Source organism: Phyllostomus hastatus, unplaced genomic scaffold, assembly GCF_019186645.2.
Source record: "Phyllostomus hastatus isolate PE091 unplaced genomic scaffold, TTU_PhHast_1.1 phas_scaffold_387, whole genome shotgun sequence".
In the NCBI taxonomy this organism is placed as follows: Eukaryota; Metazoa; Chordata; class Mammalia; order Chiroptera; family Phyllostomidae; genus Phyllostomus; species Phyllostomus hastatus.
In genome coordinates this window covers 99,248-125,509 of record NW_025334027.1, presented here as the reverse complement: position 1 = coordinate 125,509, position 26,262 = coordinate 99,248, and the positions used below count along the sequence as shown (strand labels likewise).

Below are 26,262 nucleotides of genomic sequence, written 5' to 3'. Positions count from 1 at the left end.
GAATCCACTCCTGACCCACCCTCTGCACAGCTGCCTGAGGTTGGGAGGAGGGGCCTCTGGGAGCCCTGAGAAATGGAACCTGAGCCAGACATGCTGGTGACTTTGCCCACAGTCCTCGTGGGACCAGGGGAGAGTATGACACAGAAGGAGGTTTATTTCTCACTTCTCTGTCTGTGGGTATCACTGAGAGTCAATGCCAAGTGCTCCCACTGCCATCAGCTACTGCACAGTAGTAGTCAGCCTCATCCTGGGCCTGGGCCCTGCTGATGGTCAGGGTGGCCATGTTCCCCGAGTTGGAGCCTGAGAACCGGTCAGGGATCCCTGAGGGCCGGCTGCTGTCACTATAGATGACCAGCACAGGGGCCTGGCCGAGCTTCTGCTGGTACCAGTAAACACTTTTACTTCTAATGCTGTCTCCCCCACAGGTGATCCTGGCCGTCTGTCCCAGCTGCACTGACACCGAGGACGACTGTGTCAGCTCATATGAGGCCACAAAGCCTGCAAGAGAAGGAAGAAGAGATTACATTCTAGCTGAGGGGCTGATCATGTGGAAACCCCCTCTGGCCTGACCTACACTGAGCTCCCAGCAGTCTCTTGGCCCCCACTCATCAGTCTCAGCCTCAGCAGCCTGTGGGCCTGGCTGGTGGATGGCACTTTTAAAGAGTGAGAGCACCCTGCACTCAGAGCCAGTGAGCACAGTGAAGTCCAGTCCCACCAGTCCCGCCTCCACCTGCAGGGCCATGGGCATCCTGTCCCACTGCCAGTGCCCTGCTGAGCTCATAGTCAGGGTCAGGCCTGTCCAGACCCCTGGGGCTGGGGGAGGGTGAGAGCCTAGGCACAGCACCTGTGCAGTGAGCGAGGAGGCCAAGGAGGAGAGGGGTCCAGGCCATGGTGGAGGTGCCCTGCTTCTGCTCCCTGAGGCCTCAGGATGGGCAGCTTTCCTCCCAGGCCTCTCTTATCCCCTTGCTGGAGGGAGAGCTGCTGGGTATGCAAATCAGCCAGGGCTCAGGGGAGCTGCCTGAGGAGCTGTGTGGCTCCTGCTGGGGGCTCAGCCTGACAGACTCAAGGAAGAGAGGGTGGTCCCTGCAGACCCTACCTCATTCCCAGGGCATCCAGTTCATCCGCTGGTGCCACAGCATGGACTGACATCTCCACCCCAGACTGTCTCGTGGCCTCACTCCTGAGCTGACCTGGTCCCAGCAGAGCTCAGAGGTGATGTCTGTTTGCACGTTCTGCACCCACTATGGAGCATTAACTGTAGTGGTGATGATATGTAGTGGTGATGAGATCTGAGCAGGGTCCCACCCCAGTGACAGTGTGTGAGCATCAGAGCCCACCTTGCTCATGGCACATGCAGCACTTGGAGCCTCTGAGATGCTGTTTCTACTCAATTACAGCTCTGGAGACTGGTTTAGGTGCCCCAGTGTCCCCAGTGGGAACCAGTGCCAGGGTAGCTCCAGTGCTTGAAAAGGTGTGACAGTTATAGGATGATAGCATGAAAGGGGTGGGCTGGACAGGAATGAATTACCATGAGATGGGAAAACAGGCCAATTGTATAAGAACCCAATCTGAGAGACTCAGTCAGAATGCTCCATCATCCTTTTCAAAGGTGATACTATAGAAAACCTACTACGCTTTCTACAGGTGTTAGTGGTGGTTAAAGAGTCCCTGTTTATCACAATTAAATTATTTTCATTATTAATAAAGGGTAGTTGGTTCAGAAGAGAAATTATAATAATCCCCCTGCATGGTAAAATTCCTCATGCCCAGGTCCCCCCAGTGCCCAGGAAGCTTTGCCAGGTGGTCTCTGCTGCCCCCTGGTGGCCTCCCCACACTGGCTGCTGGAGGAGCAGGTGTGTGCTCTGTCCAGGTGCAGAGTCTGAACCCAGTGCTCAGGTGGGAACTCCCTGATCCAGGGACTGAGGGTCCCAGGGGGGATTGGTATTTTCTCCATAACCACTGCCAGCCTCAAGACCAGGCACAAGCGGCTCAGATCACCCATAAAAGTATGAACAGGTTCACTGGGAGGAGGAGAGGGCGGGCCCTCCTGAAGCATCTCTGACATATTCCTTTGATGGCCGTGATTCTGGCACTTGCACGGAGGACACAGGACTCAGGGACTGCCTCTCACAGATGCCCACCGCTAGTGCAGGTTGAAGATAAGGCGCTGGTGGCAATTGCCCCAAAGACTGAGATAGGAGACACTCACCCAGCAAACAGCTATTCAGCCCTACTGTGTCTGCCAGACACTGCATCCTGGGTGAGACGTGTGAACAGGACCAGTCCTGCCTCTCAGATGCCAGTGTGCACATGGGAGCCCACAGTGGACACGCTGGTGTGGGTGACACAGCACATCAGTACCTTCTACCTGTACCTTCTACCTGGTACTTCTACCTGTACCTTGTCTCCCATTCTCTGTTCAAAGACAGATGATTGGTCTTCCTGGGTCCCTCTTGGCTGGTGTTGAACTTATGCTTCCATGTTGACCCGTGGGTGTGTCACTCAGCTGGATTTTTCCCTAATAACTATAGGTCTTGTGAAGGAATGGAACAGACGAGATTTGTGCAGCTCCTGTCCCCCTGGCCCTGGGTGTGACAGCTGAGCTGCAGCGGCCACACTGAGGTCCGTCTGCACCAAGAAGGAGAGCAGAGCCTGCACTGGAGAGATGTTGGCAAGAAAGTGAGAGACATGAGGACGTCCCAGGGCTGGTGAGTGTCTGCAGAACACCCGTCGGGCCCAGACTTGTGGCTGCAGGAGGAAAAGAGGCTCCTGTCTGTCCACGTCTCTTATTGTTGTGTGTATGTTTTGAATTTAAAAAATTCCTGTCTAGTGAGGAAAATAATACACACTAATACATTAATAAAAAATGAGAATAATTACAGGGGAATAATTGTGTAGCTGTTGTGCTATTCAGAGAATTAGTTGAGACCAGACAAGAACTGACAGGCAGGTCCTGTGTGGGGAGAGGCTGGAGGGGTCTCTCAGGAGGGGACCCTGGAGCTGCCATCAGGGTGAGAAGAGGGAGCAGCAGCAGGAAGTGAGTGTGGGGACAGCAGGGTCCGTGCCCTGGGGGGAGGGTCTGTCTGTCTGAGCAGGAAGGACAGTGAGAAACTAAGGTGGTTATGGTTCAAACCAGGTCAGCCCAATGAGACATGAACCTGTCACATTGAGGGATGAGGGGCAGGACTGATGTCACACTGAGCACAGGCACCAGGCCCAGGAGTCAGAGCAGCTGAAGGGGGACCCAGGGGAAGGAGGAGTCACTGCACTGTGGCCCCTGTCCTGTGTCAGTGAGGTGAGGGAGCAGGTGACCCACAGGGACTGTCACTGCACAGGGGCTGCTGCTTCCCTTCTGGTTTGCACAGGAAGTCACACGGGACCTTCTGTCCTGATTCAGAGAATTCTGACAACTCATCACTCCTGCTGCTGAAGTTATGAACTTGTGAGAAATGTCACATTGGACCTGAACTAGGTGTGAGTGAGACACCTGAGTTTATCATAACAGGCTCCTCTTCCTCTCAAACCTGTGAGGTCACATTGTCATAACTTATTTTATCATGTATTATAAACCACAATGTGTATTGTTTTTTGCCTTGAAATGTGGTATTTTTATGGAATATAATATGACAAAACATTTCATATTTATCCCTGTGGTAACAATACTGGATGCCGTTAATTTCTCTGTGTAGATTTTCATTTCTCTCTGTCTCGGGTGGGTCCCCTGCTGTTTCTGGTACAGAGCATCTGTGGGGGTCATTTCTCCTTGTTTCTGTACATCTGAGAAAGTTTCACTTTGCTTCCTTTTTTGAAAGACATTTTCACTGGGTAAAGACTTGAAAGTGTACAGGTTTTCTTGTCATCTTCTTGTTGCTGAAAGTTTTCTGCTGACTTTGACCCCTCTCCACTTGTCTGTGTTGTTTCCAGGGAGACCTCTGCCTTGGTCCCTCTGCTCCGTCCTCTCCGTGGACCGGTCTCATGTTTCTGATGCTTTTATGATTTTGTGACCTGGTCTGTGGTCCTTCCACTCATGCCCTTGTCTGTAACTCACACGCAGGCCCTGGAAACATCGGGTCAGGCCCTGTCCTGTGAGACGAATCCCCTGCTGTCCCACCCTCTGCTCAGCTGCCTGAGGCTGAGGAAGGAGCCACCTGAGTATCTCTGAGTTCTGGGGATGAGGCCACACCTGATTATGGCATTGTCTCTGGTCATATTTGGGCTGGAGGAGAGTGTGACACAGATGGGGTTGGGAGTTTTTGTCTCACTTCCCCATTGGCCTGTGTCACTGTGGCATTACTACTACCATCCCATGTGTTACAGTAATAGTCAGCCTCGTCCTCAGACTGGAGGTTGGAGATGGTCAAGTAGCGGTTGGCCCCAGAGCCGGAGCCGGAGAAGCGATCGGGGATCCCATCCCCCTTGCGGTGGCTTCCGCCACTGCTAACATACATCAAATACCGAGGGGCCTTCCCTGGCTGCTGCTGGTGCCATGCAATGTAGTAGCTGCTGTGCTCACTGCTAAGGGTGCAGGTGAGCTTGGCCGAGGCTCCCAGGGAGGCAGAAGCAGATGGGGGCTGGGTCAGCACAGGTGCGGCACAGAGACCTGCAAATACAAAACACAGACATGATGCCGAATGCACCCAGACTGGACAGATGCCCCTCGGGACTATGCTTGGAGGGGACCTTTAACTGCCCAGGGATGCACTGACCTGTGGAGAACACCAGGGGCAGGAGGAAGAAGGGAGCCCAGTCCATGGTGGGAGTGACTCCAGGATCTCTGTCCTCAGGCTGCCCAGCTGGCCCTGGCCTCTCCAAGCCCCTGTCTTATCCTCTCTCCTAGCAGCTCAGGAAGGAGGAGCATGAATGCAAATCTGTTCTCTGTTCCTCAACTGTCTAAGCTCTGGTCTGAGCCCTGAGCCTAACAGCCTCCTGCTGGTGACTTCCTCAGGTCAGAAGAAGGTCCAGGTGTGAGTTTCACTGTTAAGAATATATTTTACCCAATAGAAGTGTCTTCAAAGGAGCCTCAGTCATTCCCTTTGCACTTGAGCCCAGCCAAGGGCACTTAACCTTTAAGTTCCCCAAACCCAGACCCACAGTGCCCCCTGGTGTCCACAGGAGGAATATCATCCTACATGTGCAGCTAATTCATCAGATGGCTACTTCTAAGAAGTTAATTCAGGGTGTCAAACTCCTTTTCACAGGGGGTGGGCACATGATCCTGGTGTTTGCCTTCAAATGGGCTGAATGTAATTTTAGGACTTTATAAATGTAGCGACTGCTTAACTTGGGGCAAGGAGCTTGGTGTTGCCAGTGGGTAGAAACAAGGTACCTGGTCAGATAAAACAAGGTGAAGGGCTGGATTCTGACCACAGGCCTTATGTTTGCCACCTGTGACTTAAAGGATGATGAAACTTGGGGAGTGTTTTGTATGCACCCCTCACCTGGCATCACAATAACCTGACATCAGAATAACCCCACGTCATCCCTGAGCTGAAGGCCCAGCCCCTCCTCCTGTGTGATGGGCAGGGGGCTTCATTGCGATGTTATGATTTTCCCAGAGCCCCCCAGAGAGTGACGAGGAATCAAGATTTCAGTCCAAAAGGCTGACCCAGAGCCTAAGGGTTGTGTCCTCTCCTTGCCCCACCCCTGCTCTAGGCCCCAAGTCACCGCCGCCCTCACCCCAGGACCCCTGTCACTGCCCTCTACCCTGTTCCTGGGGGACCGTCCTCCTGGAGTCTGTTGTGACGAGCGCTCAGGTCCTCACGTGTCAGCACCTTCGTTTTTTAGTGACACACAGGACTGTGTGTGGGAAACGAGGGGACCCTCCCACAGCTCCCTCCCTGGCAGAGGACTCAGGGTCCTGTGTCAATGGGCATTGGCATCAGGCGCCTGGGCAGGGTTCGCATCAGGCTGGGTCTCTAATAGTTTATGTGAGGGTTGGGTTTCTCATATGGTCAAAGCTATTGAGTTTCCACAAGTGTCAGTATCAGGAAAGAAACCTTTTAATTTTACAAAACTGTAGGATTTCACATTTTCAAGAAAGCACTTATTTCCTGCTGTCCCGTTCAAATACATCGGTGTCACCCTGGTGGTGCTAAGGGTGCAGTGAAGTGAGTTCATGCACAAAATGCTGGAGGCGTTGTCCTTGGAGGTGAGGGTGCAGCCCTGTGTGAGTGATGTCCACAGACAGACAGACTGACAGACCCCTGACTCAGTCCTCAGAGTTTGATCTGAGAGACAGTGGAGAGGGGACCAGGGTCTGGTGCCTGAGACATGCCCCCCACTATCCCCAGCTGAGGGGACCACAGCAGCTCCTCTCTGCCCTTCCCACCCCGGGGTATCCACTCCTCACACTCACACCTCAGAGTCCCCATGGGGCCGCTGGCCCCTCTTGCAGGCCTGTGCTCACACCTGTGCTGTGGGTCTCCTGACCACCTGGGAGGTCAGCTGTGAGTGCCACCCTGGGAGATGTCACCTTCAAGCTCTGATCCGTGCTTGTGAGGGAGGGAAATATATTCCTTCTTAAAAATAGCAAGTCATCCTGCTTCAAGAAAATATTTCTTAGTTCTCCCTCTAGATCACTGCACAAGGTATAATGTTATGACTTGAATGACGTTTATGGAAACAATAGCCCACTGAGAGGGAGATTATTTATTTAAAAATACAAAAGGAATATTGTCATCCTTACACTGACTGAAAATAAACGTGTTCAATAACCCCGATTCGGGTTTAAAGCTGTAGTTTTATTTGTTGTTGTGTTATTTGAGAATGGAACTAATGTGGACACACATGTAAATATTCCCTCCATGTCCTGTTCTCAGCCTTCTTGGGTTGGTGGAAAGTGGAGCAGCTTTTCCTGCCTGATGGGACTTCTGTGTTGTGAGTCCCTCTATCGCTCCCTGGGGGCTGTCATACGTACTGCAGGGACAATTACCCAAGGACACCTTGTCCTTCCAACAAGCTCTGTCTAATATGGTGGTAACAAGTCATCACAGCTGTTGGGCATGAGATGTGGGTCGTCCCCGGAGAGATGTGCTGTCGTTCTGAAAGACACAAAGATTTCAAAGCCAGTTTGAAAACAATGTAAAATATACCAATAGTTCTATATTTAATTCACATTGAAATATTTTTTTTTTCATTACAAATTTTTGTTATTCTGTTACAGTTGTCCCAATTGTTCCCCCTTTGTGCTCCTCCACCCAGTCCACCCGCCACTCCCACAGTCAGTCCCCACAGGGGTGTCCGTGTCCGTGGGTCATACTTGTTCCTGACTAGTCCCTGCCCCTTCTTTCCACCATTGTCCCCTCCCCCCACCTCTGGTCCCTGTCAGCGTGTTCCATGTTTCTGTGCCTGTGGTTCTAGTTTCTCATTAGGTATTTTTGTTCCTTAGGTTCCTCTTATAGGTGAGATCATAAAGTATTTTAATTTCACCGACTGGCTTATTTTACTTAGCATAATATTCTCCAGTTCCACCCATGATGTCTCAAAAGGCAGGAGTTCCTCCTTTCTTTCTGCTGCACAGTATTCCATTATGTAAATGTGCCACAATGATTTGAACCACTTGTTTACTGATGGGCACTTGGGCTGTTTTCAGCACTTGACTCTTGTAGACAGCACTGCTATGAACATTGGGGTGCATAGGTTATTTTGAATTGGTATTTCAGGGTTCTTAGGGTATAGTTCCTGTAGTGAATGGCTGGGTCAAAAGGCAGTTCCGTTTTTAGTGTTTTTCAGGAAATTCTATGCCATTTCTCACAGGGGCTGCACCAGTGTGCATTCCCACCAACAATGCACAAGGGTTCCCTTTTCTCCACAACCTTGCAAGCACTTGTTGTTTGTTGGTTTCTTCATGATGGCCATTCTGACGGGTGTGAAGTGGTATCTCATTGTGGTTTTTTTAAATTTTATTTTAATCATTGTTCAAATACAGTTTTCTCCTTTTTATTCCCAATCCAGCCCCCCCACCCGTCCCCACTTCCCTCCCATTACCCCCCTCCCCTTAGTTTATGACCATGTGTCCTTTAAGTTTGTTCCTGTGAATCCTTCCCACTGTCCCCTGAAATTCCCTTTACTCTCTTCTGTGGGCACTGTCAGCCTGACCTCTATTTCAGTGTCTTTGGTTATATTTTGCTTGTTTCTTTGTTTTGTTATTTAGGTTCCTGTTAAAGGTGAGATCATATGGTATTTGTCTTTCACTGCCTGGCTTGTTTCACTTAGCATAATGTTGTCCAGCTCCATCCACGCTGTTGCAAAGGATAGGAGCTCCTTCTTTTTTTCTGCTGCATAGAATTCCATTGTGTAAATGTACCATAGTTTTTTGATCCATTCATTTACTGATGGGCATCTTGGTTGCTTCCAGCATCTAGCTATTGTAAATTGTGCTGCTATGAACATTGGGATGCATAGGTTCTTTTGAATTGGTGTTTTAGTATCCTTAGGATAGAGTCCCAGCAGTGGAATCACAGGGTCAAAAGGCAGATCCATTTTTAGTTTTCTGAGGAAGTTCCATATTGCTTTCCATAGTGGTTGTACCAGTCTGCAGTCCCACCAGCAGTGCACTAGGGATCCCTTTTCTCCACAACCTCTCCAACACTTGTTGTTTGTTGCTTTGTTTATGATGGCCATTCTGTCTGGTGTGAAGTGGTATCTAATTGTGGTTTTAATTTGCATCTCTCTGATGGCTAGTGATGCTGAGCATCTTTTCACGTGTCTTGGGCCATCTGTGTGTCCTCCTTGGAGAAGTGTCTATTCGGGCCTTTTGTCCACTTTTCAACTGGATTGTTCTCCTGCCTGGTGTGGAGTTGCATGAGTTGCTTATATATCTTGGAGATCAAACCCTTGTCCGATGTGTCATTGGCAACTGTCTTCTCCCATAGGGTCATTTCCCTTTTCATTTTGATGATGGTTTCTTTAGCCATGCAGAAGCTTTTTCATTTCATGTAGCTTCAAACAAATAAAATCGTTAGGCATATATCAATAAACTGCTACAGAATTTTATGCTGAAAACTATTATCTGTTCATGAAATTAATAAAATATCTAAATGGATAGAGAAGCACAGTGTGTTTATGGATTAGAAGACTCAACATAGGAAAAATGTTAATTCTCCACAAACTGGCCTAGAGATTTAACAGAATGCAAATAAAAATCCCCGCACATTTTTTGTGAATATAAACATGAGGATTTTAAAACTCACATAAAAAGACAGAGGAGCTAGACTATCCAAAATAAAGAATAAATTTAAGTAAACATACTTATTCCCTATAGTCTAAGAGTAATCAAGATAGGGCAGAATTAGCAAAGAATAGACATATTGAGCAATGGAGCAGAACTGAGAATTTAGAAATAGACCCACAACCACATACTACTTAATCAAATCTTTTTGTTGTTTTGCTGTTCAAGTATAGTTACCTCCATTTCCTCTCACCACTCCCCACACGCCACATCTAACTGAATTAAACAAAATCTATCATGAAAACTAATTCCAACAGTTTCATCTCATCTTTTAAATGTGGACCCTGTAAATTTACAGTCGTCTCTGAGTTTCCTATGGGACAGGGCTGGCTGCACTTTGCAGTCCCAATACCACTCACTGGCTTTACAGAAAGGAGAAGGTCTCTCTGGCATTTGAAGGAAAAGCTGACCTTAGTTTTAGAGCCAATGAGAGGCCACAGGATGGAGGCGAGGACCTGGGACTCTGGGGCTGTACCCCTGGTTTGCTGCCGGGTCCTCCCCTCTCTGGGGTGGACCTCAGACAAGGCTGCTGCTCACCTCAACTTCCCTGTCTGTGAGGAGGGAGATGACGAGAAGGCTTTTTCATCAAGTATTTGAGACTAAACAATTTAGTAAATTTAAAGTGCTGTGAATGTGGTGACGTGTTTTACACACAGATGAATGCTACTCCTCCTGCTCGTATTAATATCCTTAATCCTTATACTTAATGGGAAGCAAGGACAGCAGAATGGTGTTCAGAGGAAATCCTGGAAATGGAGAGTCTGGGGCATCAATCATCGAGAGACTTCTTGGGTGCACCAAAGTGTACGCACGTGTGCACACAGAGGCGTGCAGGCCCACACAGGCCCAGCCCTTTGCACAGGTTCCAGAGGCACATCCACAGGCTGTGACATGCTCCCTGGGTCTCTGGTCTGGGGGACACGACCCTGGTCCTCAACAGAGACCACACTGGATGGCACAGCAGGACCACCCTACACACAGGGCTTCAGAAAGTCGAGATCTGTGGTGTGAGTCATATCACCTCACTTTGCCCACTAGAGCCAGCCCCACACGTGACTCCCCGTCCTGGGAAGGGACCTGGTTCTGCAGAGGCTCCAGCCTGACCTGCATGGCGTTGACCTCAGAACGTGTCCTCTGACCTGTCCACTGAGGGCAGCATGGAGGTCCAGGTGGCAGGTGAGGACCTGAAAGAGCAGGTCCTCTGTGATTGACAGTTGGTGCCTTCCTGTGGTGACTGTCACTGAGCTGTGAGTGGGAGGTGGACAGCAGTGAAGCCACCCCCAGTGTGATCCTAGTATGGGACGGTCTGACAGGCAGGTTCCCGGGCCCACCCTGACCTGCTGCAGCTGCATCTGCATCTTAGTCCATCCCAGGGGACCTGTGTGCCCTGGTCTTAGTCACCATGGAAACTCTCCTTTTCTACTATTCTGTCCCCAACTCCTTCCTAGGCCACCTGGCTCTTGGTGTTGAACTGTCCTGCCCTTGTCAGACTGACGTTCATTCAGGTGCTGGACCCCATAATGTGGTGGAGAAAAGTGTTTTACAAACAGCCACATGGGGGTGTTTGGAGAGAAAGTGGGATCCCTTTCTAACCTTGGTGTTTGTTGTTTTCTGCTTCATCATGAACAGATTCTGTTGCTCTGACAGCAAGTGCTGAGTGTTTTCTTTGGGAGCATGTCATTGGTTGTCAGTCTCATCCTATGTTTTTTTAATCCCCAATATTACATCTATCTATGTTTCCACTTTGGATATTTGGCCCCTGTTATCTTCCCTTGCCATGTCAAATTATTCATCCTTTTCTGTGGTTGTAGGAAATACCATTACAGTCACATTTTCTGTTTCCTAGTCCAAAAACTGTGTCATCTGGGCCATTTCAGGACCATTGTGGAAAAGGTGTTTTATTATTATTTTTTAAATAATAGCCCTGTTTTTCTGATTATTCATAGGAAAGTCTGACAGGGGGTCAGGCAATGGGACTGATTCCTGTTGGATCTGGAACACGTGTGTGTCCCCCTGTTTCTGGACTCCTATTTGGGGTTCAGTGACTTACTGGTCACAGGTCAGTCCTGTGTCCACCTGCTCTCACTGACACTTTCTGAGATGCCACCAGCACAGACCTTGGTTGGGGACTAAGTTCCCCTCCGTGGGGCACAGAGCTTCTGACTCATCCACCTGATGCCTGAACTGGGAGCTGCCCCCCGACTGGGCACAGGCCCTGCAGGCTGGGGTGTTGGCCTGTGACCGTCCCCTCCCGTGTCCTTGGGTGGCTCCCTCCTCAGCCTCAGCTGGTGTCCTCCCACGAGCGCTCACCAGTCTCAGGGAATGTTTGCAGATGCCCAGAGTGTCCTCTCTGTGGGGCCCTCTCCTCTCCCACACACTCCCCCTGGGCTGTGATTTCCTCTCTGGGGCCCTGGAGACTCCCTCTGACATGGAGAACCTCACTCAGGGGGCTGTCAGGGGATCTCTCTGGAGGGAAGCTCAGAGATAAGACCTGGGAACTGCAAAGTGTTGACAACAGGGGACTCAGCTGAGGGCTGCTAGGTCCTGTGACCTAAAGCAGAGCCTTGGATCTTGGCATCAGGTGGTCACCGGGCCTGAGTCACACTGGGGGAAAGGAATGACCCTGAGGCAGGCAATTTTCTGCCCTATGGGAACCTCCCAGTGAGGGCGCAGCCATGGTCACCTGGGCTATAGCAGGGGTGCTGGGTGTGCAGATGCTGGTTGGCCACATTCAGAGTCCTGGGCGGCACGGAGCTTGGGGCATGTGCAGCTCTGCTGAGCTGGGAGGTTGCAGGGATTAATTCCTGAAGTTTCTCCAAGGAGCAGCCCAGTCACCATGGTGTAGAAATTGAAGGGCCATTACTTTTCCACACAGGACTCCAGCAGGCTGTCTTTTTGTCAGTTGCCCCTCCAGGAACCTGCACAGCAGCACCCACACAGCAGGCCAGCCTGGTCCTGACACCCTGAATCTACTCCTGACCCACCCTCTGCACAGCTGCCTGAGGCTGGGAGGAGGGGCCACTGGGAGACCTGAGAAAGGGGACCTGGGCCAAAGCTGCTCATGGCATTGTCTGCAGTCCTCCTGGGGCCTGAGGAAAGTGTGACACAGACTGAGGTTTTTGTCTCACTTCCCCGTCTGCCTGTGTCACTGTGAGTATTAGTACCGCTACCCCACGCTGCACAGTAGTAGTCAGCCTCGTCCTGGGCCTGGGCCCTGCTGATGGTCAGGGTGGCCGTGTTCCCCGAGCTGGAGCCTGAGAATCGGTCAGGGATTCCTGAGGGCCGGTTACTATTACTGTAGATGACGAGCACGGGGGTCTGGTCGGGCTTCTGCTGGTACCAGTGCACATCACTTTCTAGCTCGTAGTCATCATCAGATACCAACAAGATATCTCCCTGGCAGGTGATGGTGGCCGTCTGTCCCAGGGCCACAGACACCGAGGGCGGCTGTGTCAGCTCAGAGGAAAGCACAGAACCTGAAAGGGGGGGGAGACAAGAGAGGGATTGAGAATTAAGGGCCCATTCCTTTAACGGCCCACCTTAAGTCTGCCTCTGGGTTGAGATCAAGGTTTGGGGGGGCCAGCTCCCTGTCCTGTTGGGCTGAGAGGCAGGCAGGGCCTGGGGGCAGCACCTGTGCAGAGAGTGAGAAGGGGGAGCAGCAGAGGGGTCCAAGCCATGGTGCAGACTCCCCAGAGCTCTGCCTCCTGAGTCCTCAAGGCACCGTGGGCTCCCCAGGCCTCTCTTGTGCCCTCTCAGTCCTCTGAGGCCCTGATGTTTCAGTGTTTATGCAAATGCACTCCCCATCGGGGTTCCAAGGTGAGCAGTTAGCAGAGATCACTTTTACCACCCCCAGGGGGCGGGCCGGGTGACTGAGGAGGAAGGGCTGAGTGTCCAGATTCTTCTAGCTGCTTCTCAGGTCAGAAAATTATTCCTGGACTCTCAGACCCCTGATCACCGTCACCTTCCTGGGGTCTGACTTCCCAGCCAGGCGTCTGTCCTGGGCTAGCACAGCAGGGCTGCTGGCCTTCCAGGAGCCTGGCCACAGGGCTGAGCTGGGCCCTCTGAGATGTAAGTGACAACTCCTGACTCAGCAGGTGCAGGGCCCTGGTTCCGACCACTTTCTCCTCCTCCTCCTCCTTCACATCCTCTCTGTGTCCCCACGCACGTATGAGTGTCCATCATCAGCTTTCATTAGACGTGGTTCCGTGGGGCCAGGATGCATGTGCGGTGCCTCTGGTGTGATGTGTTCCTTGTTCAATGGGCTCCTGCTTTGGGCGATTCACACCAGCTCCCAGTCTCACCCACACTGGTGTCTGTGTCCCTTCCTCCGGGCCCCTCTCCACACAGACTCACTATGGGGGCTGTACACTGTTTGGTCCTTCTAAAATGCTGCATCAGGGTTTTAACTGAACTGGAAGAAGCTCCAGAAAGCCACCTGACTGAGACCCCAGCTTCAGGCCCCATGTGCTCTGTGAGGGTCCCCAGAGCCTTGGTCTTCACACAGGTCGTGACCTCTGGGGACCAGATATTGTGGTCTCTCCTTTGAGGCTGAACTTGTTCCTGACCAAGGACAGTCTGGTGACCAGAGCTGGACCTGAGCAGGGAGAATCCCCTTCCCTCGGAGAATCTCCTGAAGTGTCTGTGCTGCTCCAGGCAGGGACCAGAGGTTCTGACTCTGCCCTCTTCCCCTGAGATGGCCCTGAGCAGAGTAGTTGCAGCCCCAGGGTCAGAGAGCACCCAGAGGTGGGAACAAGAGGCAGAAAGTAAAGGTCAGGGTGTCCCTTTCCTGCCCAGACACAGGGTCAGCCCCAGAACCCTGGCCAACAATGAGGTGACATGCATTTCAGCTGAAGCACTCACGTGTTCCTGTCAGGGTCCAGCAGTGACACTGTGTGAGCCTGACTGTCACAATGTGCTCATTGGGTCTCAAGGGGACAGATAGAACTTCTTGAAGTGCCTGCACTGAGCCTTGCAGCTGCTGGCCCCAGGGCTGGTCTCCCTCTGCGCTCCAGCTGGGCAGCCCCAGCTTCTGCCAGGCTGCTCCTGGAGGCAGCTCAGCTGCCCCCTGCTGGTGAGGGGAACTCAGACCAGTAGCTTCCCTCTTGCAAGAACCCAGAGCACCTGTCACCTGAGAGGGTGTGACCCTTGTCTTGTGCAACTCTGCTCTGAGAGGTCGCATAAGGATTGCAAGAAGGCGGGAGGTGCAGTCCTGGTCACACTGTCCCAGGGTTACAATGGACTTCCTGCTGATTGGTTTAGTTAGAAGACTGGAGGGTGCAGAAGAAACTCTATTCTTTTGCAAAGAAACTCAGTTTCTTTGCAAATCCCGTAGAAACCCACATGCCAGCCTACAGGGACCCAGGATTTCAGTGTATCTCAAACTAGAACTGTCTCTACCCTTACCCCAGTAAGGACTGTGGGACACAGATGTTCCTACACCAACATCAGCTGGGCACTGAACTCAGTGTCACTGCTGTCACCCCTAGGGCAGTGATTCCATTCCTGCTCTCCCCTCCCAGAGTGAGCAGTGGGTGGGGTCTGCTCCAGCCTGCTGGCCTTTGACCAGACTGGGAGCCCCCTGCTCCTTTGATCTGGGAGCCGACCCCTCCCCACAGATGTCAGCATGTGCTGGCCCCTCTCAGGGGTTCTCCAGAGGATGGACCGGAGGTGCAACCTGTGAGTCCCAGCTGACTTTCTGCTCAGTCTCTAGGACATTTTTCTTTCTTCTGTATTATTTAATTTTGGGGGAAAAATTAGTTTCCAAAATTAAGTGTAAAACTTTCCATTTCATAGCAGGTGTAGTTGAGACCTAGAGACTAGGTCCCCAGGAAAACTGAGAAAATGGGGTGAGTCCAGGAGTGAAGCCCTGGTGTCCTGGACTCTGACCTTGGCTCTTAGGGGCTGAGAGTGACGAGAGGTGGGGGGGGGGGGAGCATGAGGGCCTAGCTGGGTGGTAGGGTGGTGGCCTCCAGGCTCATTGTTGCCCCCATGCCCTCCTGGCTGTCATGAGAATCTCCCTCACTGGGGATGTTGGGGTGTCAGCCTCTGCACCCAAGTCAGAGCTGGAGAATGTCTGGGGACCCAGGAGCTGCTTTGCTCTGCAGGGTCTGGCCTGGATCCTGCTGCCTCTGGTCTGCTGCACTGATTGGTCGTCAGCTCCCTGACCAGTGGGAGTGACAGGTGTGTCATGGCTACTCCAGTGAAAACAACTATATCTTTAGGAGACCCTGAACCTGCACGTCCCAGAAACAGAGGATCACTTTCAAGGGTCCCACCCCTTGCCGCATCCCCTGGGGTGAGCTCAGGCTCTAGGTTCAGTGAGTGTCAAGCCCACAGGCAGGGCCTGGGGCACCACCCTGTGCAGAATGAGCAGGAGAGGGGCCTGGGCCTCAGGGGCGATGCTTCGAGTCCTGCAGCCGGTTTTGACCCCGGGGGCCCCAGCCTCCCTCAGCGCTCAGCAGTCCCTGTGAAAATGCTTTTCAGAGGCCTGTGTGGGAGAGAGCTCTGTGTGGGCGGATGTGTGGGTGCAGGTGGTGCCAGGCACTTACCCTTCTCACGTACCGTACCTTGTACTGACGTGCTCTGTTTCTTTACTATATTTGTCCTTTATTGCTGATCCCACGAGGTCAAAGCTCCACGGGGAGGGCATTTAGTCTGTCTCCTTCCCTGTAGCAGCAGCACAGTGCACAGGGTCTGAGACCCTCAGACACTTGGCCCTCACTTTGTACTGTAGCTCATGTGAAGATCTTCATGTGTCTACAAGACATCAGATTACCACGCGTTATTCCAACTCCATTTCACATTGTCTGACAGATGGCTTAGACTAATTAGTGACTTGGAGAAAAAGCAACGACTCAGTGTCATTCAACAAAAGCTGTGGAGGCACGTCACCGTAGTCCTCATGGGCCACCTTCAGTCTTTCCAGGGCCCCGGGACTCTGCCTTTCTCTCCCTGGTGAGTAGTGGGACATGCCAGGCGGCCTCTGTCAGGTTCCTAAAGCACCTGGGCTCACCATCTGAAGAGTTTCTTCTCTCGCAGGAGAAATGCAAAACCCCACAATCAGATGCAGGCACTTCAATGTCTTCCTTCAGAGAGAGGAGGGAGAGAGGGGGAGGGGAAGGGGTAGGGGAAGGAGAGACACTGATCAGTAATTACACCCCTTCTTGCTAAAACAAGAACCACAGACACAGTGGCTTCATGGCAAATCCCATCAAACATGTGAGGAAGAGTAACTCCCACTCCACGGGGCTCTGTCACCACACCGCCACAGGGGGCGCCGTTTCTTATCCATTCTCTGAGGTCAGCAGGGCTGTGATCCCCCTGACAGCTTCACATAAAGCAAACTGCAGAGGAGCAGTCCAGCAGTGAGTCCACAAGCCTCAGGGACCTGTCAGGTGGAGGGACCTCACGCAGACGCTCTGTGCACCCCAGGGGCCCCTCCGGGCCCCCTGACCTCTCTCTCTCCCTCCACCTGTGACTGCACCACAGTCCCGTTCACCTGGCAAGGTCACGTGGGTTTCTAGTAGGCAGCCTTTAGCCGAGTGTCACTGGAAAATTCAATCTTCCCACAAGTCTCTTTGAATATATTTTCATGATTTCATGTTATTGCCCTTGGTGACATTAAATCTAACCAATGTTTAGAAAGGGTTTTATTTTAAGGGTTGGGGTAGGGTCTGCAGGACACACCCGACTTACCAAAGTCCCCCTTCTAGTGCTGTCATATCGCTTCACATATGGCATAGGGACATTACATCATGTTTTTCACCCTCTAAAAACTTTTGCTCACATTGTCCTTCATTTTGCTTTAACTAACATTATAAATAACTTCATACCCTGTTACTGTTCTTTTGCTTTGAACAATATAAAATGTTTCTCCTTATCCATGTAGTTACCTTATCTGGTGCCTTTCACTTCTTTTCATGGATTCCTCTTTCTGTCTGGGTCACATCCCTTCCGTCGGAGGGGTGTCCTACCTCCCTCCCTGCACTCAGGGTCTGCTAGTGCTCAGCTGTGCACGTGGCTGTGCGTGTGAGCAGGGGTGGTTCTGCCCCTTCCTCAGAGGCGTTTCTCTGGGCGGAGCTGGAAGCCTACAGCTTTTGTGTTGGTTTGTTGTCTGTGTTCTGAAGACGCTGGTTCCGGCTCCTCCTGGTTGCGTTGCTTCCACCGAGAACCCTGCGCTTCCACCAGGGATCTTCCTGTGTGGGGGACGTGACTTTTGCTCTGCTGCTTTTTGATGGTCTCCTCCACACGGGTGTGAGGGGTTTGGTTGTGATGTGTGTGGGTGCTGTTTCCTTTGTGTTTTAGGTGCTGGGGTGTATCGTGTTTCTTGGATCTGTGGGTTCCTAATGCTCACTAAAACTAGAACGTTCTGGCCCATATTTCTTCAAACATTTTTCCTTTCTACCCACCCCTCCCTTCACATCTGTTCAGGGTCCAAGGCAGCCGTCAGATCCCGCGGCCTCAGGAGCTCAGACCAGGAGGACAGTTCTGGAGACTGATTCAGAGCCGTGGGCCTGTGAGTGACACAGCCTCCATCACGTGGACATGCAGTGTCCTTCACCGCTGCCTGGATGTCTCCCCCTGTGTCCTTCCATTCAGGCCCTGTGTCCCTACTCACACCCTGGCCTAGAAATCCCCAGGACATCCTGGTCCTGCCAGCCCTGAATGGACTGTTGTCCCACCCTCTGCAGAGCTGGCTGAGGGCTGGGAGGAGGGGGCAGGCTGTGGATCTCAGACCTGGGGCCTGAGTCAGACCATCTCACGGTTTTGTCTGTGGTCATACTTGGGCAGGAAGAGAGTGTGCACAGATGGGGAAGGGGTTTTTGTCTCACTTCCCCGTCTGCCTGTGTCACTGTGAGTGTTACTACTGCTGTCAGATGTGTAACAGTAATAGTCAGCCTCGTCCTCAGCCCGGGCCCCACTGATGATCAGGGTGGTTGTGTCCTCTGGGTCAGAAACAGAGAATCGGTCAGGGATCACTGAAGTCCGGTTCTTATCAGCATAGATAACAAGCATGGGGGCCTGGCCTGGCTTCTGCTGGTACCAGGAACCATAGCGGCGCTTTAGTATCTCTCCCTGGCATGTGATCCTGGCTGTCTGTCCTAGGGTCACAGACACTGCTGGGGGCTGAGTCACTTCAGAAGAGGACACCGAACCTGTAAGAGAGGACAGGAGAGGTGAGTGTGAGGATGAGGGTCTCCTTCCCAGACGGGCACACCCTGCGGAGTCCCCTGTACTGAGCGAAGGTGAGGGCCAGGTTGCTCCTGGTTTCTGTGGGGGCTGAGCCTTGGGAGTCAGCACCTGTGCAGCGAGTGAGGAGGGGGAGCAGGAGAGGGGTCCAGGCCATGGTGGAGAAGCCCCAGGATCTTCCTCTGACCCACAGCTGACGATGTGGCTTCGGGGCCTGTCTTATCCTGCATGAGGGGCTCCATGCAAATCCACTTCCTTCCCCTTGTGGCCTTGCTGAGTGGCACCTGCTGGACAGAGAGCAGCTGGGGCCAGTGGAGGGTTTAAAGCTGGGTCGTCACCTCCAGGTCTGCACCCTGGTTGCTCAGAGCTCTCTGTGGTATTGAGAGGACAGTGCTGACCCCTGACCAGCCCCTGCACCCACAGGTGGGCCGAGTCTCCTCTCTGGTCTCGGGAAGAATGCTCAGTCCCCTCCAGTGATGAGATCACAGTGCAGTGTGGGGTGGGGGTGCTGGAAACAGAAGCTGGTAGGGACAGTGGTCAAGCTGATGCAAGAGGCTGGACTTTGCTCCAGGACACAGTGACACTGGTCACATGCCTCTGGGGGAATTTCTATTACATTTTAGAAAAAAAAAGAAAAATCTATTTTCACTGGTCTTGGCAAGGGTTCTTAGATTTCATAGAAATGCTTGATATGCAAAAGGATAGAAAATAAATGGAAATCCTTTAAAATTAAAAGCTTTGTTTTACAAAAGCTTAAAGTCTCCTTTAAGGAGTTAATGTAAAAAAACAATAAAGTGGGACAAAATACTTGGCAATCCCAACCCATCAAGGAACTATGTGTATAAAGTTTCAAACTAATTAATACACACAGCAAACAACCCTGGCCAGGGGGCTCGGTTGGTTGGAGTGGTGTCCTAATGCACCAGGGACTCGGGTCTGACCCCTGGTTGAGGGGCAGATGTGAGTCGGCCAATGAGGGCGTGGATGGGCGGGGCAACAGATGCACATTTCTCTCAAATCATTTAGAAATTTTAAAAAGTAAACAAAGCAAAATTCAATTTGATAATGAGCAGATGACACAGACAGTTGATGAAAAAATATACACATGTCAAAAAAACACAGAAAAATGTTCATCAGGAGCCACCAGGGAAGGTAAGTTAAAACCAGAGCGAGACACCTGCACACCGGTCAGCACGGAGCAGACTGACTGAAGTGAAATTGGGGCAGCACCAGACACTGGTCAGGCAGCGAGAAGGGGGTCACTCACTCAGTGCCGGTAGGAAGGTCAGACGGCAGAGCCACAGTGGACAAACAGCCGTGTGGTTAGTATAACATGAACATGCAATTACCATACAACCAGTCACTGCATCATTGGGCATTTATTTCAGAAAATTAAAAACTTATGTTTACATAAAACCCATACACAGGTGTCCACAGCACCTGTCTAGTCCCTTCAGGCTGTGGTAACCAAACACCAGCGAGTTGCTTGTTGGAAGAGAGAGAGAGAGAGACAATGACAGAATGACAGAGAAAGACAGTCTGGTCAGTGATCCCATCAGACCAGAGCCCCACCATGACACATCCTGTGGCTTTTATTACTTCCTTGGAGTCCCTGCCTCCACATACAGCTACATTGGGAGTAAGGACTTCAATGTCCGAACTTCGGAAGACACAATCATTCAGTTCATACCAGCGCCCTTACACATAGGAGCCCCAAAATGGAAACAATTCAAATGTCCTTCTGGGTGATGGTTAAACAGACACTGGTGCATGTGAAACACAGAATACTATTCAGCTGTAAAAAAAATGAACTATGGATACACACAACACCATTGACAAGTGTATAAGGAAATGTGATGAATGAATAACCAATCACGAAAAGTTCCTGTGTATAAAATTATTTATACACAATTTTTCCAATGACAGAATTTGAGAGATGGAGAACCAGGTGATGGCTGCAGGGCTGAGGGGCAGGGGAAGGGTCTGGGTGGGAGGAGGTGGGTGTTGTAAAAGGGAAACACGTAGAGTCCACGTGTGATGGGACCACATGGAATCCTGACCGCTGTGGTGGGCGCATGAGGCTCCACGTGGGAGAGAAGTGTGTAGCCGTGTCCAGTGTGGCTGAGTTGGTCGGAGCATCATCCTCTGATCATAAGGTTGTGAGTTTGATACCCGGTCTGGGTGCATATGAGGCAAACAATCAATGTTTCTCTCTCTCCCTTCCTCTCTGTCCCTTTCTCTGTCACTAAAAGCAAAGACAAAAAAAAGTCCTTGGGTGAAGAAAATAAATAAACAAATAAATAAAGTATATAAGAAAAAATACACACTCACATACCCAGAAACAGGAGGATCCAAATTTTTAAAAATACCGGAACATGTGATCCAACACTTGACCATAAAAGGAGATGCACATGTGAAAATAGGCACCTGAAGATATCTGCTCACCATCACAAGTCACTGAGGTGATGACACGACAGACAGATACAGAGGCACACACACCACATGGAACAGGAAGAAAGTGGAGAAAGGGGTGCATGATGCGGGGTCAGGTAAGACAGGGTCAGCTGCTCTGGAGGGATCACACAGAACATGACCAAGAGTGAGAAACCCAGATCTCACCAGAGTGACAGACAGACAGAGACAGAGAGTGACAGTCTGAGAGATGCAAAATGCACCAAGGGCAAGGGACAGCTCACCACACACACTCTCGCTTTCGGCGCAGTCTGCCTGTCACCCCCTCAGCCACATCCCCTCCAGCTGCCTCCCAGGGCAGGTCCTGGCACCTGTGTCACCTGCTCCCTGGGGTTACTGTCAAGGGCTCAGCAGGCTTTAATTATTCCCCTACTGTACCAGTGACACCATGTGATGTCCATTCTGGAGATCCCAGCTACAAGTCCTGGGATGAATCCCACAATCATGAGACAGGACTGGCTTGAACCTGCTCAGGTGAGTGCCCAGCCTTGCCCCTCACCTACCTGTGAGCAGCAACCAGATCACTGTGGTCCACGCAGCTGCTCCAGGCTGACTCTAAGGTGTTGGTGTGAGTGAAAGGTTCTGGTATTTCAGTTCCCGGGAAAGTCAGCAGAGTATCAACCCACCCACTAATCCTGTCTCCATCCCCCCACAGATGCAGCTGAGCCCGGTGACCCACAGGGCAGAGACTGGAGGTAGGAGGTCGCTGACATATTTTCCACCTCAGCATTCCCATCCCCCGTGTCCCAGTGGACATTGTCCTGATCTGTCCCTGGAAAACTCCCGTGGGCAGATGTGGAGCCTTCCTTGGCACCACAGGCTGAGAGTCTGGCACAGCTGGGGGACCCAGCCCATGCTCCATAGGGGTCCTTCCCCAGACCTCCCAACAGGCACCTGCTTCCCTCCTGGACCCAGCTCTGCCTCCATATTGGGGTCAGTTTTCTCTGTCCTATCTTTGCTGAGGGACAAATGCTTCCTGCCGAACCTCAGTCCTCACAGGACTTCATCTTTATTCCCAGGTGTCCTGAGCTAATACAGTCACTGTTCCTACTTCCAAGGTCATCCCTGGAATGCCAAGGTCTGTGTTCCTCCCTTGAAAAGAGTCCCAAAATGGAAGCAAAGGCCACATGGTTCCTGGGGTCGAGGTCTTCTCAGCCCAGCCACTTGCTCAGGGTCATGTTCCTGTCTGGGCTGCTCACGTTTGTCCCGCATCCTGCCTACAGCCCTGTATTGGAGGAAACAGGACGTTGCTTTGTGAAAATGACCTACATTGTGACCATATGTGACTTTCCCCAGACGGGAGGAAGTACAGGATGATGGGATTTGCAGGGGAAGATGTAAATGTCTCAGGGCCCTGGCCAAGGACAGGGAGCAGCTTAGCCCAAGTCCCTGGGGGGGAGGGGAAGGGGGATGGAGGTGTGGGCCTTACTCCCCTTTTGTCTGTGTCACTGTGGCTTCTGTGAATAGGCCGTCGTGTGTGTGTGGCTCTCACCACAGATATACTCAGCCTCATCCTCAGACTGGAGGTTGGAGATGGTTAAGTAGCAGTTGACCCCAGAACTGGGGCCCGAGAAGTGATCGGGGATCCCGTCCCCACTGCTGTGGCTTCCATCACTCTTAATGTACATCAGGTACCGAGGGCCATTTCCTGGTCTCTGTTGATACCAGCGAATGGTGTAGGTTCGGTGCTCACTGCTGAGGGTGCAGGGGAGCTGGGCTGGGGCTCCCAGGGAGGCAGAAGCAGACGGGGGCTGGGTCAGCACAGGTGCAGCACAGAGACCTGCAAACACAAAACACGGGGATGATGCCAAAGGCACCCAGACTGGACAGATGCCCCTTGGGACTGTGCTTGGAAGGAAAATATTGGGGAGTGGGACCCCTGTGTGCCCAGGGATGCTCTGACCTGTGGAGAAAACCAGGGGCAGGAGGAAGAAGGGAGCCCAGTCCATGGTGGGAGGGGCTTTCAGGAGTTCTGCCCTGAGGCTGCCCAGCTGGCCCTGGCCTCTCCTAGCCTCTGTCTTATCCTCTCTCCTTGAAGCTTAAGATTGCTGAGCTCAAATGCAAATGTGTCTCAGATCTTGTCTCAACCCCAAGCCTGACAGCCTCCTGCTGGTAATTTCCTGAAGTCAGAAGAAGGTCCAGGTGTTGGTTTCATTAAGAGTTGATTTTACCCAATAAAACTGTTTTCAAAGAAGCATCTGTCACACCCTTCGCATTGAGCACAGCCCAGGGGACTTGAATTATCTGAGTTCCTAAGGCAAGACCCACAGTGCCCCCTTGTGTCTCTAGGATGAATGTCATTCCCCATGTCAGTAGCTCAACCTACTGAATACTTTGGAGGCTTTAATAGGTGCCAGAAGGTTGGTGAGTGTTTGACTTGCACCCCTCACCAGACATCATAATTATCCAACATGATCCTTCTGCTGAAGGCACCTTCCAATGATCAGGGAGCCAACCTTGTGAGGTTATGATTTCCCCAGAGTCCCCCAACAGTGATGCTGAGCCAAGGCTCCAATCCGGGATGCAGGAGCTGGTTCTCAGAGCCTGACCTGTGAATCCCCTCCCTGCCCAGCCCTTCTCCATGTCCATTATCCTGCCCCTCCCCTGTCCCATGTCCCAGCCTCTTGAGTCGCTGAGTCACAGCTCTGCCTTCTGTGTGCAGGTGCTCCGTCCCCCTGAGTCTGCTCTGAAGTGCACTCGGATCTTCTCGGTGTTGGAATCTGTGTTTCCCAGTGAAACCCGGGTCTCTCTGTGCACAGAGGTGGGGCCACGTCCACCATGGCAGACAACACAGCGAGACATTGGGATCAGGTTGGGATCCTCAGGAGAAATAAGTGAGAATTCCTTTTGTAACATTGTCAAGGCCATGAGGTCTTGAGGTTGGATGACTGTCAGAATAAGAAGAGAAATCTTTTAATATTAGTAAATATAATTGGCAAGGTGCATTGTGGCCTAACATCTCAAACAAATGTATTTGTTTTCACACCAGTACTGCTGAGAATATAATGTAATTAATTCATCTGGGAAATGCTGTAGGCGTTGTCCTTGGAGGTGATGGTGCAGCCCTGCTGTGACTCATGTGCACAGACAGCCAGCCAGACCCCTGACTCACTCCTCAGAGTTTGGTCTGAGAGACAGTGGAGAGGGGACCAGGGTCTGGTGCCTGAAACATGCCCCCTATTGTCCCTAGCTGAGGGGACCACAGCAGCTCCTCTCCCCTTCCCATCCACTCCTCACACTCACACCTCAGGGTCCCCCTGGGGTCCGCTGGCCACTCCTGCAGGCCAGTGCTCACACCTGTGCTGTGGGTCTCCTGACGCCCTGGGAGGTCACCTGTGAGTGCCATCTGGGAAATTTCACCTCAAACTGTAATCCGTGCTTGTGAGGTAGGGAAATATATTCCTTCTTAAAAATAGCAAGTCATCCTGCTTCAAGAAAATATTTCTTAGTCCTCCCTATATTTCCTTGAACAGAATATAACCTTATGACTTGTATTGATGTTCCTGGAAATGATCTGCCCACTGAAGGGGTTTCTTGTACCAACAACTATTTACAAATGTATATACACTGTGTCATTCATTCCACTAGCAATAAAAATGAGCTCCATGGCTCCAAATCATGTTTAAAATTGTACTTGTATTTAATATCTTGTCTTTGAGGATCGAAGTAGAGTGGACAGGTGATATAACAATTCCCTCTTTCTGCCCCTGACACTCCTGGTTGAGGTGGGAAGTGGGGCAGACATTCCTTCCTATTGAGGTTCTGCTTAAAGAACCCATCCCCTTTTGCTCCCTGCTGGCTGCGATTGCATACTGCAGGGTAGTGTCATTCTCTTCCATGTCCACCCCAACAAGGACATGTCACCCATCTGACCTTCTGTGTCCACAAGCCACAAGCACCTACTGAGGATGAAATGTGGGCGGTCCCAATGAAGAGGTGTTGTACTTTGAAATGCCCACCAGATGTTTAAGATTTATTATAAAATAAGGTAAAATTATCAATATATCAACATTTAATTTATATTGAAGTATTTCCCACTAATGTAGTTGAACATAATATATCATGGAAATTACTCCTACCTCTCCTCCAGCTGTCCCTAGGCCTGAGTCACACTCAGAGAAAGTGCTGAATCAGGTGGCCCTTCCTTGCCACCATCCTGCTTCCCAGGGAGGGCCGAGCTGAGAGCAGCCAGGGGCCTGCAGCTGTGGTGGTGGGCATGTGGGAGCTGACTGGGCACCAGGGGATCTCACAGTGTCCGGTACACTGCTGGGCTCCATTCAGAGTCCTGGGTGGCTATGAGGCTGAGGCTTTAGGAGCTCAGCTGAGCTGGCAGCTCTGGGGATGATCCAGATCCTTTCACAAGGGGCAGCCCAGTGACCGTGATGCAGAAATTCAAGGATTGTTACTTCTGGACACAGGACTCTGGCAGTATGTCCTTTTGTTGGTCCCTAATACTGGAAGAGACACTGTGTCACAGACACAGCAGGCCAACCTGGTCCTGCTGCCCTGAATCCACTCCTGACCCACCCTCTGCACAGCTGCCTGAGGTTGGGAGGAGGGGCCACTGGGAGACCTGAGAAATGGAACCTGAGCCAGACATGCTGGTGACTTTGCCCACAGTCCTTGTGGGACCAGGGGAGAGTGTGACACAGAAGGAGGTTTTTTTCTCACTTCTCTGTCTGTGGGTATCACTGTGAGTCAATGCCAAGTGCTCCCACTGCCATCAGCTACTGCACAGTAATAGTCAGCCTCGTCCTGGGCCTGGGCCCCGCTGATGGTCAGGGTGGCCGTGTTCCCTGAGTTGGAGCCTGAGAATCGGTCAGGGATCCCTGAGGGCCGGTTGCTATCATTATAAATGACCAGCACAGGGGCCTGGCCGGGCTTCTGCTGGTACCAGTAAACACTTTTACTTCCAATGCTGTCTCCCCCACAGGTGATCCTGGCCGTCTGTCCCAGCTGCACTGACACCGAGGACGACTGTGTCAGCTCATATGAGGCCACAAAGCCTGCAAGAGAAGAAAGAAGAGATTACATTCTAGCTGAGGGGTTGATCATGTGGAAACCCCCTCTGGCCTGACCTACACTGAGCTCCCAGCAGTCTCTTGGCCTCCACTCATCAGTCTCAGCCTCAGCAGCCTGTGGGCCTGGCTGGTGGATGGCACTTTTAAAGAGTGAGAGCACCCTGCACTCAGAGCCAGTGAGCACAGTGAAGTCCAGTCCCACCAGTCCCGCCTCCACCTGCAGGGCCATGGGCGTCCTGTCCCACTGCCAGTGCCCTGCTGAGCTCATAGTCAGGGTCAGGCCTGTCCAGATCCCTGGGGCTGGGGGAGGGTGAGAGCCTGGGCACAGCACCTGTGCAGTGAGCGAGGAGG

The 26,262-nt window shown here is 51.7% G+C and overlaps 1 protein-coding gene, 1 long non-coding RNA gene and 1 gene segment (V, D, J or C); 1 reads left to right on the top strand and 2 right to left on the bottom strand.

The window, feature by feature from the left end:
• LOC123806650 (immunoglobulin lambda-1 light chain-like) overlaps positions 1 to 26,262 on the bottom strand; it is a 141,518-nt gene that overhangs the window by 47,483 nt on the left and 67,773 nt on the right. The gene's annotated exons all lie outside the window — the stretch shown is intronic.
• Positions 1 to 26,262, bottom strand: part of LOC123806648 — a 125,591-nt gene that overhangs the window by 75,380 nt on the left and 23,949 nt on the right.
• Positions 18,312 to 25,928, top strand: LOC123806654. The gene is made up of 5 exons (XR_006783519.1): positions 18,312 to 18,405; positions 21,546 to 21,585; positions 21,910 to 21,968; positions 23,553 to 23,724; positions 25,824 to 25,928. It is a non-coding gene; the product is annotated as an uncharacterized LOC123806654 (long non-coding RNA).